Source organism: Mobula birostris, chromosome 20 (genome assembly GCF_030028105.1).
Source record: "Mobula birostris isolate sMobBir1 chromosome 20, sMobBir1.hap1, whole genome shotgun sequence".
NCBI lineage: Eukaryota > Metazoa > Chordata > Chondrichthyes > Myliobatiformes > Myliobatidae > Mobula > Mobula birostris.
Genome location: NC_092389.1, coordinates 62,677,219 through 62,696,689, shown reverse-complemented (window position 1 = coordinate 62,696,689; position 19,471 = coordinate 62,677,219). Strand labels below are relative to the sequence as shown.

Sequence of the window (19,471 nt, the reverse complement as noted above, 5' to 3'; positions counted from 1 at the left end):
AGATAAGTCCCCGGGGCCTGATGGAATATTACCCAGGCTGCTCCACGAGGCGAGAGAAGAGATTGCTGAGCCTCTGGCTAGGATCGTTATGTCCTTGTTGTCCACGGGAATGGTACCGGAGGATTGGAGGGAGGCGAATGTTGTTCTCTTGCTCAAAAAAGGTAGTAGGGATAGTCCGGGTAATTATAGACCAGTGAGCCTTACGTCTGTGGTGGGAAAGCTGTTGGAAAAGATTCTTAGAGATAGGATCTATAGGCATTTAGAGAATTATGGTCTGATCAGGAAGAGTCAGCATGGCTTTGTGAAGGGCAGATCGTGTCTAACAAGCCTGATAGAGTTCTTTGAGGAGGTGACCAGGCATATAGATGAGGGTAGTGCAGTGGATGTGATCTATATGGATTTTAGTAAGGCATTTGACAAGGTTCCACACGGTAGGCTTATTCAGAAAGTTAGAAGGCATGGGATCCAGGGAAGTTTGGCCAGGTGGGTTCAGAACTGGCTTGCCTGCAGAAGGCAGAGGGTGGTGGTGGAGGAAGTACATTCAGATTGGAAAATTGTGACTAGCGGTGTCCCACAAGGATCTGTTCTGGGACCTCTACTTTTCGTGATTTTTATTAACGACCTGGATGTGGGGGTAGAAGGGTGGGTTGGCAAGTTTGCAGACGACACAAAGGTTGGTGGTGTTGTAGACAGTGTAGAAGATTGTCAAAGGTTGCAGAGAGACATTGATAGGATGCAGAAGTGGGCTGAGAAGTGGCAGATGGAGTTCAACCCGGAGAGGTGTGAGGTGGTACACTTTGGAAGGACAAACTCCAAGACAGAGTACAAAGTAAATGGCAGGATACTTGGTAGTGTGGAGGAGCAGAGGGATCTCGGGGTACATGTCCACAGATCCCTGAAAGTTGCCTCACAGGTGGATAGGGTAGTTAAGAAAGCTTATGGGGTGTTAGCTTTCATAAGAGGAGGGATAGAGTTTAAGAGCCGCGATGTAATGATGCAGCTCTATAAAACTCTGGTTGGACCACACTTGGAGTATTGTGTCCAGTTCTGGTCACCTCACTATAGGAAGGATGTGGAAGCATTGGAAAGGGTACAAAGGAGATTTACCAGGATGCTGCCTGGTTTAGAAAGTATGCATTATGATCAGAGATTAAGGGAGCTAGGGCTTTACTCTTTGGATAGAAGGAGGATGAGAGGAGACATGAGAGAGGTGTACAAGATAATAAGAGGAATAGATAGAGTGGATAGCCAGCGCCTCTTCCCCAGGGTACCACTGCTCAATACAAGAGGACATGGCTTTAAGGTAAGGGGTGGGAAGTTCAAGGGGGATATTAGAGGAAGCTTTTTCACTCAGAGAGTGGTTGGTGCGTGGAATGCACTGCCTGAGTCAGTGGTGGAGGCAGATACACTAGTGAAGTTTAAGAGACTACTAGACAGGTATATGGAAGAATCTGAGTTGGGGGCTTATATGGGAGGCAGGGGTTCAGGGTCAGCAACACATTGTGGGCCGAAGGGCCTGTACTGTGCTGTACTATTCTATGTTCTATGTTCTATAATGGACATAAGGACAGACACTTTTGCAGAATACATAAACCTGATGGGTTTATAGAAGAAGGCCTTAAAACAAGAAGGGAAAGAACTGTATTGACACAACTTAGAATTGCCCACACGATGATTAATTATACCTTGTATCTAATTGGAAAATTTCATTCTGTATCATGTACATGTTGACAGTATGAAACTGTTAAACACATACTATTTCAATGTGAACCATATGAGGCTGAAAAGTCAATTGCGGTCTTAGTACAATCTTTGGGTGGGTAGATAGTTTTCAGATAAAAACTTTATTAAGTTCTGGGAATGACTTTAAGTTAACTCACAGTATTTAGAGGGAAAAGGCATGTAATAATGGTAATGTCACAATTGTAATGAGGGATTTCAATATGCGAGGGGATTGGGAAAATCAGGTTGGAGTCGGATCACAAGAGAGGGAATTTGTTGAATGCCTACGAGACGGCTTTTCAGAGCAGCTTGTGCTTGGGCCGACTTGGGGAAAGGTCATCCTTCATTGGGTGTTGTACAATAACCCTGACCTTATTCAGGAGCTTAAAGTAAAGGAACCCGTCAGAGGCAGTGATCATAATATAATAGAATTCATACTGCAATTTCATGGGAGAAGCCTAAGTCACATGTATCAGTCTGGCAAAGGAATAATGGGAATTACAGAGGCATGAGAGAGGAACATGCTGAGGTGAATTGGAGGGGGATACTGGTGGGGTGACGGTGAGCAGAGGTGGCTGAAGCATCTGGGAATAGTTTGCAAGGTACAGGATAGACATGTCCCACAGAAGAAGTTCTTTCTTTCTTTATAAATCTTTATATTAATTTTCCAAAATTATAAACAGAATAACAATATTGATACAGAGAGATTGGAATAATCTTATTGTTGTTAAGAATGTACAAAAAAAGATTTCAAATAATACAGGTATAATAGACTTCCAAACTCTTAATATAATTAATCATAGAGAAGAAAGAAATCAAAAGAAAAAGAAATACAAAGAAAACCCCCCAGAAAACCCCCCAAATAACCCCCCAAAAATCTAACTACTTACTCCCCCCCCCCACAAAAAAAAAGCAAACGGAACAAAACAAGGCTAGACCAATATCATAAATCGAACACGTTCAGTACTGTCGTCAACTCCGCTCCTCTATTCATATATTTTAAGTTAATAAGAAGGATTCGGAAAGGTCAAATTACATCACATGAAAATGTTGTATAAATGGTTTCCAAGTCTCTTCAAATTTAACTGAAGGATCAAAAATGTCACTTCTGATTTTTTCTAAATTTAAACATGATATAGTTTGGGAAAACCATTGAGATGTGGTAGGAGGATTGGTCTCCTTCCAGTTCAGTAAAATGGATCTTCCGGCCATTAAAGTAACAAATGCGATCATCCGACAGGCTGAAGAGGATAAAAGTCTATGTTCTATCATTGGCAAACCAAAAATTGCCTAATAGGATGAGGTTGTAAATGAAAACGCAAAACTGTTGAAATAATATCAAAACTATCTTTCCAGAAATTTTCCAAAACAGGACAGGATCAAAACATATGAGTTAAGGAAGCCACCTCAGAGTGACATCTGTCACAAATAGGGTGTATGTGGGAATAAAAATGGGCTAATTTATCTTTAGACATATGGGCCCTGTGCACTGCTTTAAATTGCATTAGAGTATGTTTGGCACATGGAAGACGTTCTCAAATGGCGGGGGTAGGCACCCGTGGCTGACAAGAGAAGTTTAGGACTGTGTAAAACCTGAGGAAATGTCATTTCAGGTAGCAAAAGTGAGTGGGATGCTCGATTATTGGATGCTTTGAAAATCCAACAAAAGGCAACTAAAAAGCGATAAGAATGTTAAAGATGAAACGTGAGGCAAACTAGCCAATAATATAAAGCAGGCCACTCAGAGATTTTTTCCCAGTTAAAAAAGGAGGGAAAGGGAGATGACAGTTGATATTGGACCACTGGAAAATAATACTGGTGAGATCGTAATGGGGGACAAAGAAATGGCAGATGAACTTAATGAATACTTTGCAACAATCTTCACTGTGGAAGACACAACAGGATTGAGTGACTTTGCTGTTACAAAGGAAAAAGTGCTGATCAAACTCAAAGGTCTTAAGGTGGATGAGTCATCTGGACCAGATGGACTACATCCCAGAGTCCTCAGGGATGTTGAAGAGATAATGGATGCATTGGTCACGATCTTTCAAGAATCACTTGATCCTGGCATGGTCCAGGAGGACTGGAAAATAGAAAATTGCACATTTCAGAAGGGAGAAAGGCAAAAGAAAGGAAATTATAGGCCAGTTAGCCTGACCTCAGTGGTAGAGAAAGTATCGTAGCCTTTTATCGAAGTTGGGTTTTCAAGGTATTTGGAGACTAATGATAAAATAAGTCAATGTCAGCATGATTTCTGTGAAAGAAAACCGTGCCTAACAAACCTTTAGAGGTCTTTGAGGAAGTGAAAAGGAGGGTGGACAAATGAGAGGCAGTGGATATCATTTACTTGGATTTTCAGAAGGCCTTTGATAAGGTAGCACACACGAGGCTGCTGAACACGATAAAATCCTATGGTATTACAGGAAAGATACTGGCATGGACAGAGGAATGGCTGACAGGCAGGAGGCAGCGAGTGGGAATAAATAGGGCTTTTTCAGGTTGGCTGCCAGTGACTAGTGGTGTTCCTCAGGGGTCAGTGTTGGGACTGCTACATTGTTTGTCAGTGATTTATATAATGTAATTGATGGCTTTGTGGCAAAGTTTGTGGATGATGTAAAGATAGGTGCAGGGGTAGGTAGTGCTGAGGAAGCAATGCGATTGCAGCAGGATTTAGACAAATTCGAGGAGTGGTTAAAATAAAAGGTGGCAGATTGAATACGGTGTTGGGAAATATATGATCATGCATTTTGGTCCAAGGAATAATATTGCTCAGTATTATTTAAATAGACAGAAAATTCACAGGTGCAGGGGGCTTAGGAGTTCTCCTGCAAGAGTTCCAGAAGGTTATTTCACATTTTGAGTCTGTGGTAAAGAAGGGAAATGCAATGCTGGCTTTTCTTTGAAGGGGAATAGAATATTTAAGCAAGGAGATAATGCTGAGCCTTTATAAGACACAAGTTAGGCCGTACTTGGAGTTTAATCAACATTTTGGGTCCCATATCTCAGAAAGGAAAGGGGAGTCTCATTGAAACCTACCGAGTGTTGAAAGGACCAGATAGGGTGGATGTGGAGAGGTTGTTTCATGTGGTGGGGATATCCTGACTAGAGACACAGTCTCAACATTGAGGGGAGGCCATTTGAACAGAGGTCAGGAGGAATATTTTTAGTCAGAGAGTAGTGACCCTGTGGAATACTCTATCACAGACTGCGGTGGAGGCCAAGTCTGCGGGTATATTTAAGGCGGAGGTTGATCATTTCCTGATCGATCAGGCCATCAAAATACATGGAGAGAAGGCAGGTGTATGGGGTTGAGTAGGATCCGGGATCAGCCCTGATAGGATGGCGGAGCGGAGTCGATGGGCTGAACGGCCTAATTCTGCTCCTGTGTGTTATGGTCTTACCAAGATTCACCATGACCCCCCTCTCCCAGTCAGCACCGCCCCCACTTGTCCCATTTAACCTGTTTCTGTGCGGGTTGACTTTAGGACCCGGGGGAGCTCAGGACCCGCCGCCCCGCGGCTGCTGCTGAATCCGCGGTGTTTTTGTTCCGTTGTCGGATGCGGTGAACGAGTTAAAATTAACGGATCGATAATTCTCATTTCGGATTTATTTCACTCTCTGGACATTTATATTTACAGGGACTTTACTCCTGACGCCGGTCCCAGGACCCGACCCGTTTACAGAGCCGGAGCGGAACCGGAGCAGATTCTCAGCCACTGGTTTTCATCCCGAGGCCAGAAGAAAGGATAAAGTTTTCCCGTGAATTTATTCCCAGTGAAGGTGTGGAGATGGGACTTGGTCTCCGCGTTGTAAAATGAAACTGTCCCGGACGGGTAACTGAGATAAACTTCCACCCTCCCGGGGATGGGACCGGCAGGGAGACGGGACTCAGGGGAGGGGAACTCGTCACAATACCGATGTAACACGTCACCATCCCGCCCGATGACCCAGAATCCGGTCTCCGGACTCAGTCTGACCCATCCCTTCCTGTCCACAGACTCTGCGGCGACTCCCAGACCCCAGACCTGATTCCCCGTCACCTCCACCTCCCAGTAATGTCTCCCCGATGTGAATCCCTCCGATCCCAGCACACAAGCCCAGAATGTGAATCTCTTCCCGGTGTCAGGGAGATCCCTCCAGGTCGCGATCCATCTCACACTCTTCCGATCCTCAGACACCTCGAGATACGGACTCGCCGTTTCCACATCCAGGGTGACAGAGACTGGGGGGAGAAGCAGAGAATTAGAGAGTCCCCAGGGATCGGGGAGAGACTCGGGCAGCGCGGCCCCGGGGATCGGGGGGAGACTCGGACAGCGCGGTCCCGGGGATCGGGGGAAAGGCCGCTCGGCCTCAGGCGCGGTCGGGTGGCCGACACGAACCTTTCCCGTGGTTTGACCGAACGAAACCGGGTGGACAACGAATGTCTCCCCAAGGGTTTTCCGCTGGACGGAGAGCAGAGATTTCCCGATCAAACAGACACAAAATGCTGGAGGAACCGAGCGGGTCAGGCAGGAGGTGTGGAGAGAGATGGACAGTCTACGGTTCAGGTCGACATCTTCCCTCAAGGATAGAAATAAATAGACAGCAGAAACGAGTGCGGGAAAGGGATGGATTAAGATGGGAAAGAGGTGAGTGAATAGATTTAAACTGGAGGTCACGGAGTCCCATCGGCCCAACTTGTTTGTGCTGACCAACTTGCTCTAGTGAGCTAGTCCCATTTGCCCATTACTCCTTTCACCTTTTCTTATCCACGGCCCTGCCAGGATGTATTTTAAAACATTCTCCCTGTACCCATCTCTACAGTTGATCAAGGGCCCGGTGTAAACAGAGATAACCCTCTTCCCTGTCCACTGTACCATGAATTTTAGTATCATTAACAAACCCACTAACTATGTCACCGACATTATCATCCAAATCATTAATAGGAATGACAAACAACCCCGGCCCCAGCACCGACCTCTGCAGGTCACAGGCCTCCTGTCCTCTGTGTTTAAGAAACACTTGGACAGACACTTCAATAGGCAAGGCACAGAAGGAGACTGACCTAATGCTGGCCATTGGGATGAATGTAGGTGGGTAAATGGGTCAGCACAGAGATGATGGGTTGAAGGGCACATTTTTATGCTGTACGACGAAGGGCTTTGTGACTTTAAGTGAACTGAATAACTGAAACACCACCACCCACCCCGTGTTGAGAATCCCAAACAGACAGTGACCCCTGACCCTTGACTCCTCAGATGGGGAAACATCCTCCCTGTATCCTCCCTGTTGACCCCTGAAATAATTTTGTGTGTCCCTGAGATCTCCTCTCATTCTTCTGAACAGGGAACAGAGAACATAGAACAGTACAGCACAGGAACAGGCCCTGCATTCAATGTTAACATTCATTTGTGAGTGTGAAGTGTGGAGTGGGAGAGTGTGAAGGTTCGAGACATTAAAGGAGTTGATAATGGGAACCAGCTGTGGAGAGATAAACGGCAGATTGAACCAGAACCAGGTGTGGGAGGGGTGCAAAGCCTGTGGGTGAACTGCGTGTGTAGACGTAACGAGTAGCTGGAGGGGGACAAAGATAGAGATGAGGATCTCTTTGTCCCCTTTCCCACAACACCATCACCCGCATCCCCTCATTGGGACAGGGGAAGAATTTGCAAGGACCCTTAAGCAACACAGGTTCTAATGCAGGGTTTCATCTGAAACCGTCAACTCCAGTCTTTGTTGTTCTGCAATTATCCCTGCTCGTGTCCCCTTCCTCATGCCTCTGTAACTAACTTTACTCCCCTTTAATACTGATACATCTGACTTTATCTCCCTGTCAAAGTCTGTGGTGAATTCTATCATATCTGGTTCATTATACAAGTCCCACTCCAGAATTGCATTTGTCCCATTGGGATCAACCACAATGTTTACTAAAAAGCCATCTTGGAGGCATTCTACAAATTCCCTCTCCTGGCATGCAGCACCAACATGATTTTCCCAATCTACCTGCATCTTGAAACCCCCCATTCTGACCGTTGCCTTGCCCCTTTTTCCATCTCCTGGTGTAATTTGTATCCCATTTCGATCCTGGCTACTATTTAGAGGCCTGTATATAATTACCATCAGGGACTTTTTACCCTTGCAGTTTCTTAATTCTACCCACAATGATTCAACATCTTCCACTCCTATGTCACCTCTCTCTGAGGATTTCATTTCATTTTTTACAACAGAGCCTCCCCAGCCCCTCTGCCTACCTGCCTGTCCTTTGAATACAAGGTGTATCCTTGGATGTTGGGCTTCAACCAGGATCTCCTTTCAGCCACAACTCAGTGACGCCAACAACGTTATACCTGCCAATCTCTACCTGTGCTACAACATCATCAACCTTATTCCGTATACTGGAGCATTCAAATATAACACCTTCAGTCCTGTATTCATCAGCCTATTCGACACTGTCCACATGAGCTTAAGCAAGATCTATGATATCAATGATAGACCACAGTTCGGGTATTGTCTGCATTTCCACTTCCTCGAATATAGTGAAACATAGAAACACAGAAAACATAGAACACAATACAGGCCCTTCGGCCCACAAAGCTGTGTCGAACATGTCCCTACCTTAGAACTACCTAGGCCTTACCCATGGCCCTCTATTTTTATAAGCTCCATGTAGCCATTCATGAGTTTCTTAAAAGACCCTGTCGTTTCCACCTGCAGCACCACCACCAGCAGCCCGTTCCGCGCACTCACCATTCTCTGCATAAAAATGTTAAATTTTTATTGGATCGGGGGAAGGCCGCTAGGCCTCAGGCGCGGTCTGGTGACCGACACGAACCTTTCCCGTGGTTTGACCCGACGAAAGTAGATGGACAACTAATGTCTCTCCAAGTATTTTTCGTTGGACGGAGAGCAGAGATTTTCCGATCTAACAGACACAAAATGCTGGAGGAACCGAGCGGGTCAGGCAGGAGGTGTGGAGAGAAATGGACAGTCTACGGTTCAGGTCGACATCTTCCCTCAGGAATAGAAATAGACAGCAACCGAGTGCAGGAAAGGGGTGGATTAACATGGGGAGGGGGTGAGTGAATGGACTTAAACAGATCCCCGTCCCTGCCAAGATGAATTTAGAAACATTGTGACTGTACCCACTTCTACAGTTGATCAAGGGCCCGGTGTAAACAGAGATAACCCTCTTTGCTGTCCACTATACCATGAATTTTAGTGTCACCCACAAACCTACCAACTATGTCACCAACATTATCATCCAACTCATTAATATGAATGACAAACACCCCCGGCCCCAGCACCGACCTCTGCAGGTCACAGGCCTACAGTCCTCTGTGTTTAAGAGACACTTGGACAGACACTTCAACAGGCAAGGCACAGAAGGAGACTGACCAAATGCTGGCCAATGGGATGAATGTAGATGGGTAAATAGGTCAGCACAGATGTGATGGGTCGAAGGGCACATTTCTATGCTGTACGGCAATGGCTCTGTGAACTGAATGGATAAGAACCCCCAAATCCCCTCTCCCTACGGGTGCTGAGAATTCCAAACAGACAGTGACCCCTGACCCTTGACTCCTCAGACAGGGAAACATCCTCCCTGTATCCTGCCTGTTGACCCCTGAAGGAATTTCATGTTTCCCTGAGATCTCGTCTCATTCTTCTGAACAGGGAACAGAGAACATAGAACAGTACAGCACAGGAACAGGCCCTTCATTCAATGTTAACATTCATTTGCGAGTGGGGAGTGTGGAGTGGGGGAGTGTGAAGGTTCGAGACAGTAAAGGAGGTGATAATGGGAACCAGCAGGGGAGAGATAAACGGCAGATTGAACCAGAACCAGGTGGGGGAGGGGTGGAGAGCCTGTGGGTGAACTGTGTGTGTAGACGTAACGAGAAGCTGGCGAGGACAAAGGTGGAGATGAGGATCCCTCTGTCCCCTTTCCCACAACCCCATCGCCCACAGCCCCTCAAGAGGAAAGGGGAGGAATTTTCAGGGACCTTCAAGCAACATATGTACTGATGAACTGTTTCAGTCTGAACTGTTGACTGTTTACTCTTTTCCATAGATGTTTCCTGACCTGCTGAGTTCCTCCAGCATTTTGTGTGTGTTGCTCTACTTTAAATATACTCAATTATTTGGACTCCACAGCTGCCTGTGGCAGATTCACTGTCCTGTGGATAAAGGAATTCCTCCTCATCTCTGTTCTAAATGGACATTATCTAATCGGAGGCTGTGCCTTCTGTTCTCGACCGATCCACTATAGGAAGCATCCTCCCGACATCCACTCTCTCCGGGTAGGTTTCAGTGAGCTCAGGCCGAGACCCTTCATCAGGACCTGTGTTGCTTGGGGAACAGCATCTGCAGATTTTCTGGTGTTTCATATTTAAAGTTGAAGTTGATCGGTTCTTCATGAGTCAGGGTGTCAAAAGTTATGGGGAGGAGGTAGCAGAATCATGTTGAGAGGGATAATAAATCAGCCATTCTTCTGAACTCACGTGAGTACAGGCCCAGAGCCACCAAACACTTCTCATATGTTAACCCTTTCATTCAGGGAATCATTCTCGTGAACCTCTCCAATGCCAGCACATCTTGTCCTATATAAGGGACACAAAGCTGCTCACAATACTCCAAGTGTGGTCTGACAAATACCTTATAAAACATCATCATTACACCCTTGCTCCTGCATTCTAATTCTGATGAATGAAAGCAAACAATGAGTTTGCCGATCTTACCACTGACTCAGACTAAAAGTTAACCTTTAGAAAATCCTGCACAAGGACACCCAAGTCCCTTTGCACTTCAGAATTTTGTATTTCTCCGTTTACAAAATCATCCATGCCTTTATTCCTTCTGCCAAATGCACGTGCGACTTCCCTACTGGATAATCCATCGATCAGTTCTTTGCCCATTTTCCTGATCTGCCTTCCACAGCACTACTTACCCATTCACCTTTTCCATATCCTCTGAAACCCTGACCACAAAGGCATCAATACTGTTTGAAATCTTTCTTTGTCTATCTTGGCTTTGTGCTCCTCGAAGTATTCCAACAGATTTGTCGGGCAAGATTTCCCCTTAAAGGAATCCCTGCTGTCTTTTCTATTTTATCATGTGCCTCCATGTACCCAAAAGCTCGCCCTTAATACTGGACTCCAACATCTTCCCAGTCACACCACATCCAGACTAACACACCGATAATTTCTCTTCCTCACCTGCTCTCTCTTCTTAAAGAGTGAAGTGACCTTTGCAGTTTTCCAGTCGTCTTGAATGATCCAGAACCTAGTGATTCTTGAAAGATCATTACTAATGCCTCCACATTCTCTTCAGCTGCCTCCTTCTGAACACACCAGTGTAGTCCAACTGGTTCAGGTGATTTATTTACCTTCATACCTTTCATCTTCCCCCGTACTTTCTCCCTAGTAACAGCAACAACACTCATTTCTGTCCCCTGACACTCTCATTTCTGATAAACTTCTTGTACAGTATCTTCCAGTGAGGATTGACACAAAATACTAAATAGGTACTGCTGTCATGTCTCTGTCTCCCATTCCTAACTCTCCGGCCTCATTTTCTAGGGGTCCAATACCACTCTCACCTGGCTTTTACTCTTAACAATTTTGTGTCCTCGTTTTCATTGTTGGCTTGTTTTCCCTCATATCTTTTCTCTTCTAATTGCATTTTTGTTACTTTCTCTTGGTTATCAAAACCTTTACTCTCCAACATCCTGCTAATTTTTGAAACATTGTATGCCCTCTCTTTCACTTTCATGTTGTCTGTGACTTCCCTTGTCAAACACAGTTACCTCATCCTCCCTTTGGAATACTTCTTCACATTCGGGACGTGTCTATCCCGTGCCTTCCGAATTGCCCCCAGAAACTCCAACCGTTGCTGTTCTGCCATCGTCCCTGTTCTTGTCCACTTCCAACCTACTTCGGTTAGCTCCTCCCCATGCCTCTGTCATTCCCTTTACTCCACTCTAATACTGATACATCTGACTTTATCTTCTCCCTCTCAAACTGCGGCGTAAATTCTATCATTTTAAAATCACTGTTTCTGTCGGGTTATTTAACCTTAAGCTCCCTAATCATATCTAGTTCATTATACAAATCCCACTCCTGAATTGCCTTTTCTCCCATTGGGCTCAACCACAAGCTGTTCGAAAAAGCCATCTCGGGGGCATTCTACAAATTCCCTCTCTTGGGATGCAGCACCAACCTGATTTTCCCCAATCTACCTGCATGTTGAAATCCCCCATTCCAATTACCACCCTGCCCTTTTTACATGCCTTTTCCATCTCCCGGTGTAATTTGTATCCCTTTTGTATCCAGGTCACTATTTGCAGGCCTGTATATAACTCGCATCAGAGTCTTTTCACCCTTACCGTTTCTTATTGATGCTGTAGCACCGGTACCCACAAAGATTCTGCATCTTCCAAACTGATGTCACCTCTCTCTATGGATTTCATTTCATTTTTTACAACAGAGCCTCCCCATCCCCTCTGCCTACCTGCCTGTCCTTTGAACACAAGGTGTATCCTTGGATGTTGGGCTTCAACCAGCATCTCCTTTCAGCCACAACTCAGTGATGCCAACAACGTTGTACCTGTCAATCTCTGCCTGTGCTACAACATCATCAACCTTATTCCGTATACTGGAGCATTCAAATATAACACCTTCAGTCCTGTATTCATCAGCCTATTCGACACTGTCCACAGGAACTTAAGCAAGGTCTTTGATGTTGATGAAAGACCACACTGGGGGTATTGTCTGCATTTCTGCTGCCCCGACTCTGGGAGGGGTGTGATTACACTGGACAGGAAGCTTCAGGGTGGGGAGGCTCGGGTTAAAAACAGAGAGATTGGATATGCTCGGGCTAATTCCCTGTAGTGTAGGATGTTCAGTTACTCAACTCTATAAAACCATAAGGGGCCTAGACACAAAAGGACATAATCTTCTTATCCAGGACATAAGAGTAGAGAACCAGAGGGCTTAGATTTAAGGTGGGATGCGATCTATGGGGTAACTTTCTCAAAGAAAGGGAGAGAGAAGTGGGCAGAAGGAATTTACTATCAGCAGAAGCTGTAGAAAAAGATGTAATTAAAATATTTTAAAATCCATTTGGACAGTACACAGAGGGATATGGGACAAACACTCACAGATGGGACATGCTCAGGAAGACATCTTAGTCCAGCAGATGGATGAAGTGGGCCGTGGGTTCAGCATCTGCCAAACCCTCCCAGATCATCCTCCTGAGGAATCTCACCCCGGAGTCTGTCTGTGAACTGTTGATGTGACGTCATGTCAGAGGGCAGCTCAGTGCCCAGAACAGACAGACTGGGTAAGGACGGCAGATTTCATTACGGAATAGGAATTTTAACCTGTCTCTTTGACCGTGTGTCACACTCTGATGGTCTGTGTATGTTACGGTGTTATTTGCTTTCACAGCCTACAATATCATAAAATCAGTATTAATTTCCCAGCTCCTGTGGTAGGATTCAAACTCATGTCTTGGCGTGTTAGTACAGTGGCCTGGGATCAGGACCCAGTGGTTCATCTGCCAGTCCCGTGTATTGGTTGTATTGTGACCCTGTGCTGGTGTGTTCAGGGGTCTGACATCTCCAGCTGACCATGTGACTGTGATGCCTCCCAGTCGGTGGGGTTGATGTGGAATAAACTTCAGTTCCCCTTCAGCCCATTATTACAGCCAATATTTACTTTAAATTGGAACTAAATTGAGTCTCATGAACAGGGAGAAATGAGTCTCTGTTAGTTTTACCTCGATTAATGGCATCAAGTGTTTCTCTCAGCACTGTGTTCAACAAATAGAGGTGATCGAATTTTTCAACCGGTAGGGCCTCATCTGTCACTGGCAATTCCTGGATATCGTCATTTATCCTGTAACTATTAAACTGCTGGTTATAAACTACAATTTTGAACTATTTTACAAATCCATACAGGGTTTCAGTAAAGAGCATGTCCTACCTCCTGTTCTGACGAGCTTCCTCCTGAAATAAATAAAACACAAATCTGAATAGACAGAGACTATCGACATCCTGAATTTCATTCAAACCATTACAAGGTGTTAAAAATTCCCACTCCTGCAGTCACTCACACACACAGACAATACAGAACCAGGGGTTGAAAATTCCCACTCCTGCAGTCACTCACACACACAGACAATACAGAACCAGGGGTTGAAAATTCCCACTCCTGCAGTCACTCACACACACAGACAATACAGAACCAGGGGTTGAAAATTCCCACTCCTGCAGTCACTCACACACACAGACAATACAGAGCCAGGGGTTGAAAATTCCCACTCCTGCAGTCACTCACACACACAGACAATGCAGAACCAGGGGTTGAAAATTCCCACTCCTGCAGTCACTCACACACACAGACAATACAGAACCAGGGGTTGAAAATTCCCACTCCTGCAGTCACTCACACACACACACAGACAATACAGAACCAGGGGTTGAAAATTCCCACTCCTGCAGTCACTCACACACACACACAGACAATACAGAACCAGGGGTTGAAAATTCCCACTCCTGCAGTCACTCACACACACAGACAATACAGAGCCAGGGGTTGAAAATTCCCACTCCTGCAGTCACACACACACACACAATACAGAACCAGGGGTTGAAAATTCCCACTCCTGCAGTCACTCACACAGACAGACAATACAGAACCAGGGGTTGAAAATTCCCACTCCTGCAGTCACTCACACACACAGACAATACAGAACCAGGGGTTGAAAATTCCCACTCCTGCAGTCACTCACACACACAGACAATACAGAACCAGGGGTTGAAAATTCCCACTCCTGCAGTCACTCACACACACACACAGACAATACAGAACCAGGGGTTGAAAATTCCCACTCCTGCAGCCACTCACACACACAGACAATACAGAACCAGGTGTTGAAAATTCCCACTCCTGCAGTCACTCACACACACAGACAATACAGAACCAGGGGTTGAAAATTCCCACTCCTGCAGTCACTCACACACACACACAGACAATACAGAGCCAGGGGTTGAAAATTCCCACTCCTGCAGTCACTCACGCACACAGACAATACAGAACCAGGGGTTGAAAATTCCCACTCCTGCAGTCACTCACACACACAGACAATACAGAACCAGGGGTTGAAAATTCCCACTCCTGCAGTCACTCACACACACAGACAATGCAGAGCCAGGGGTTGAAAATTCCCACTCCTGCAGTCACTCACACACACAGACAATGCAGAACCAGGGGTTAAATTACAGGGTATTTCTCTGAAAGCTGGGCCATTACTGAGAGGATGAAACTTGCAAGGAAGACAGGACACGTCATGCATTTTCATCTGGATGAAGCGTTAGAATGATGAGATGGGCGAACTCAAATCAGTGATGGATTTGATAATGAATCCGATAAGAAATTTAGTGGAGAGGATGTGGAACTCACTGGCACAGGAGTGGTTGAAGTGGAACAGCAGAGATTGAATGTCATGGGTAAACTAGAGAAACAGATGAGGGACCGTGGAGATCAGAGCACTGTCGCTGGGTGTGGTGGGTAGGTGGGAAGAGGCTTGTGAAGCAGTGAAATTGATAGCAGAATATGGACCGACTGGCTTGTTTATGATGGAGAATGGGATGTAATCCCTCTGAAGATGTAGAGTCAGTGAATGTTTCCGTAATCTGGTGGAAACCAGATATAACGGATAAATCTGATGTGTGGGTGACATTCTTTGCTCTCAGTGATTGACAGAGAGATCCTCACACCCACCGCACCAGACACACTCACAGTCTGTGACTGGAACTGTGTGTCAATGTGAGATTTAGAGAATATTTAATGTGATAATCAAAGACACAATCAGCAGCTCTGTATTATAATCAGAGTAAATCGTTTCAGGGTAGATTGGATTCTGTCCTGGGATGTACAGAAGTTGTGGAAGTCCAGTTTTGGGACAATAGTAGCACTGAATGGTTGTATCAATTGTCTGGTGAGACAGTTTACTGCCGTTTGTAAATGTTGTGTGTAGGAGCAACGCATCTGTTTTCTCTCTGCATTGTATTCTGAGTTACATGGTTATTATGGCAACTAGTCACGTGAGTGGGGTGTGGTAAAAGGAAAAGGTGAGGTATTAGTACTTTGTTCTGGGCTGTTTTGAGCTGCGGACAGATGGATGGCATACCTCTTGTTGACAAATTCGTTGCAGTTTAATTTACGATTAATTACGCTTAAGTTTCATCCCTTCAAGATTGTATGTTGCTACTGAAAGATCAAATACATATCTTCGACATTTTGGAACATGATTATTGGAGTGATCGGGAGGTGCAACATACAAGTATAGCAAACTGTGCGAGGTCGCCAGCAGCGGCAACTGATTTGTTAGAAATGGCCACTGTTTACTTCAAATATTCCACTGTTCATTTAGTGTCCTTCGACAGAAATAAATTGAAATAAAATCCCTCACCTTGAGAAATATCACACTGTCTTTTTGATCCATCTGTTCCTTTATCTTTGAGATTTCCTCCTGAATAATCCTAATATTCTTTTGAATGGCTCGAAGATTTTTCTCCATTGGATTTAGAATCGTTGCCTCTTCCGTCCTGAGATCCCTGAGTAAGCTCTGCTCTTTCTCAGTGATAATCTGGCGCAGTTCAGCAAACTGGGATGTGATGTGGGTCTGAACGCTGTGTGACTGTTTCTGTCGAATGAGAGGTAAAGATTAATTTACTGTATTGCTGTGTTGCATTTCCTTATGACATTAAGGTGACCATTCCATCCATTGAAGACCATGCTAGTTCTGAGAACATTCCCGTCAACCTCATCCCCTCACGTTTTCCTGAAACTTATTCTCGCTCACTGACCCTTTAACTCCCATTTGATTCACATGCACCCTCCCGCACCTTCACGGGGTTAATTGTAATTAACCATTTCTCCAGCATGTCCTTGGGATGTGTCTGAAACTGTCGTGGTCACAGGGAGAACATGCAAACTCCACACAGACAGCACCAGAGGTCAGGATCGAACCCAGGTCACTGGAGCTGCGATACTCTGCTATTCCACATTAAAGTGAGCAAAACCATACAGTAATATCAGAAATTCCGCTCAGGAAGCCTCACCCGAACTCCGGAAATCTTCTCTTTCTGTTGCTGTTCCTTTTTCTGGAAGTCTGATTTCTTTTTTGTGAGAGAGTCTAAGGAAGATTTCAGCTGATCCTGGAAGTCAGAGAGCGAAGGAAATCGAAACAAAGATGGATGAAAAGAAACAGGTGATCAAACCCAATTATCACACACAAAATTCCGGAGGAACTCAGCGAGTCAGGCAGCATCTGAAAGGGTAAATGAGCAATCGGTGTTTCGGGATGAGACCCTTCATTAGGACTGGGAAGGAATGGGGCAGAAACCAGAATAAAAAGGTTGGGGATGAGAACCAAGTGACAGGTGACGGGTGAGACAACGTGAGGGGGGACGTGGGGGAGGGTGATGAATTAAGGAGCTGAGGGTGAACATGTGGAGGGGGTAAAGAGCTGAAGAAGAAGGAATCTAATACTACAGGACAATCGAACATAGAAGAACGGGAGGAATTGGGTCTGTTTGGGGCCCTGAATGGTGACGAGGGAGGAGGTGTAGGAGTGAGGTGTAGCACTTGTCCTGCTTTCAGGAGTCATTGCCAGGAGGTAGATCCGTGGGGAGGAGCGAGTGGATAAGGGAGTTACGTACAGAGTGATTCCCACAAAGAGCGGAGAGCTGTGGGGAGTGGGTGGGATGGGCTGTGGGAGGGAAAGCCGTGCTTGTTGGTAGAATCCTGATGGAGATGGCGAAAGTTGCGGAGAATAATATGTTAGTGACGGAGGCTCGTGTGCTAAGCAGGACAGGACAAGGAAGGATGGGGTGAATATAAAACCCGGGTTAGTTTTACCTTGTAGCTTTTAACAGCTTCTTTAATCGGCATGAATCGGTGCTCTCTGTGTTTCTGCGCATCTCTACAGATCAGACAGATCAGTGTCTTGTCCGTTTCACAAAACAGCTTCAGTTCTTCCTCATGTTCCTCGCACTGAAGTTTAATTTCCTTCCCTTTCTGATTCGGGATAAGATTTCGAAATTTTTCTGCCAGATTTGCTAAGGCCCGATTGACTCTGAGGGTGCGGTCAGCAAACACCTCTCTACATTCCGGGCAGGAGTTTCTCTCCTCCCTTTCCCAACACCGTGTGATACAAGAGCGACAGAAGTTGTGTCCACACTCCAGGATAACCGGATCGGTGAAGAAATCTAGACAGATGGGACAGATTACCTCCTCGGTTAAACTCTCGACCTGTCCTTTCGAAGCCATGTTAACTCCCAGCACTTCCTGTTTCAGAATGCTTTCACTTTCGGGGAGCTGCTGATCCCCTGCAGTACCGCGATTGTCCACTACACGCGCTGCAGACTCGGGGAATGAACATCATGTCGCTGCCTGTGTCAGTGGGGAACAAATCATGGTGATTTCCATACAAGGGTGGGATCGGAAACACATTAAACAGGTCCGAAAAAAAAACTCGGCAATGGACAGCCCAGGCCCGGCTGCAAAAGGGGGAGGGGTTGTTATGGGTCTAGCAACCCCATCCCGTAAAATCCCAGTGCGACAGAACGTCAGCCGAATCTCTGAAGGCCTCAGCCCTGCGATTGGAAGCCCTTTCCCCTGGTAGTCCCCTGCAGGAAAAAAAAACACAGGACTGGACATTCGACGTCACAGGGTGGAAAACATTATTTTGATTTGTGAAGTCTTGAAGAAAATTCCTGACTTACCCATTTCTGTCTCCACTCCAATGGAAGTCCAGTTTCCACAAATCTGGACAGGGCCCAGAAGTTGATTCACCGTGAAACTTAATTCGCCATGAAATATTCACAAGGAGAAAACGTGCAATTCCTTTACCCGAAGATCAGTGAGCCTCTGTCACACAGCTGCTGTGGCACAGGCTCTTGCATCTTTCTCCACATATCTTCGCCAGTCCTCAGTCCACAAAGGGATGAGTGACCATCTCATCTCCACTGCAGTAATCTCGGGGCAGTGCGCTGTGCGAGTGATCTCCGGCCATGCAGCAAGGATCAGACTGGGAGCGGCCCTCTCGCCGCCAGCCAGGTATGATTTGTCACGATGATAAAATATTTTGATCGCCCTCCTGATAAGCCTACAGAAGGTATTGGATTCGGCCCGGTACACGTTAAATCCCTCCCAGCCATTGAGCACATCTATATGAAATGCTGTCGGAGTAGAGCAGCATCCATCATCAGAGATGCTCACCACCCAGACCAGGCCCTTTACTCGCTGCTGAAATCAGGTAGAAGGTACAAGAGCTTCAGGACTCACACCACTAGGTTTAGGAAACAGTTCCTAGCCCACAAACATCAGGCTGTTGAACAACACAGGATAACCGTACTCACTTGCCGTTCATTGAGATGCTCCCACAACCAATCACCGTACTGGGCTTGGATCAAAATTAGTGACATTAGAGGTGATCTCACTGGGCCTGTCTCAGAATGAGAGGGGTAAGAGACACCCACAGTCTCACAGGATATCGACAGGGTGGGAGCAGGACTGATGTTTCATCCCGCTGGGGTGTGGAACCAGGGGTCACAGACTCAAAATCCGAGTTCACCTCAGCAGGACTGAGATGGGAAGAAATTTCCTCACCCAGAGTGCAGTGAATCTTTGGAATTTTCTCCACAAGGTTTCTAAATTGATTAGACATATCTGAGGGCTCAGCGGTGATGGGAACGTTGACG

The 19,471-nt window shown here is 45.8% G+C and overlaps 1 pseudogene; it reads right to left on the bottom strand.

Moving 5' to 3' along the window:
* Positions 1–2,631: 2,631 nt before the first annotated feature.
* Positions 2,632–18,899, bottom strand: LOC140185278 (zinc-binding protein A33-like; annotated as a pseudogene).
* Positions 18,900–19,471: the final 572 nt, after the last annotated feature.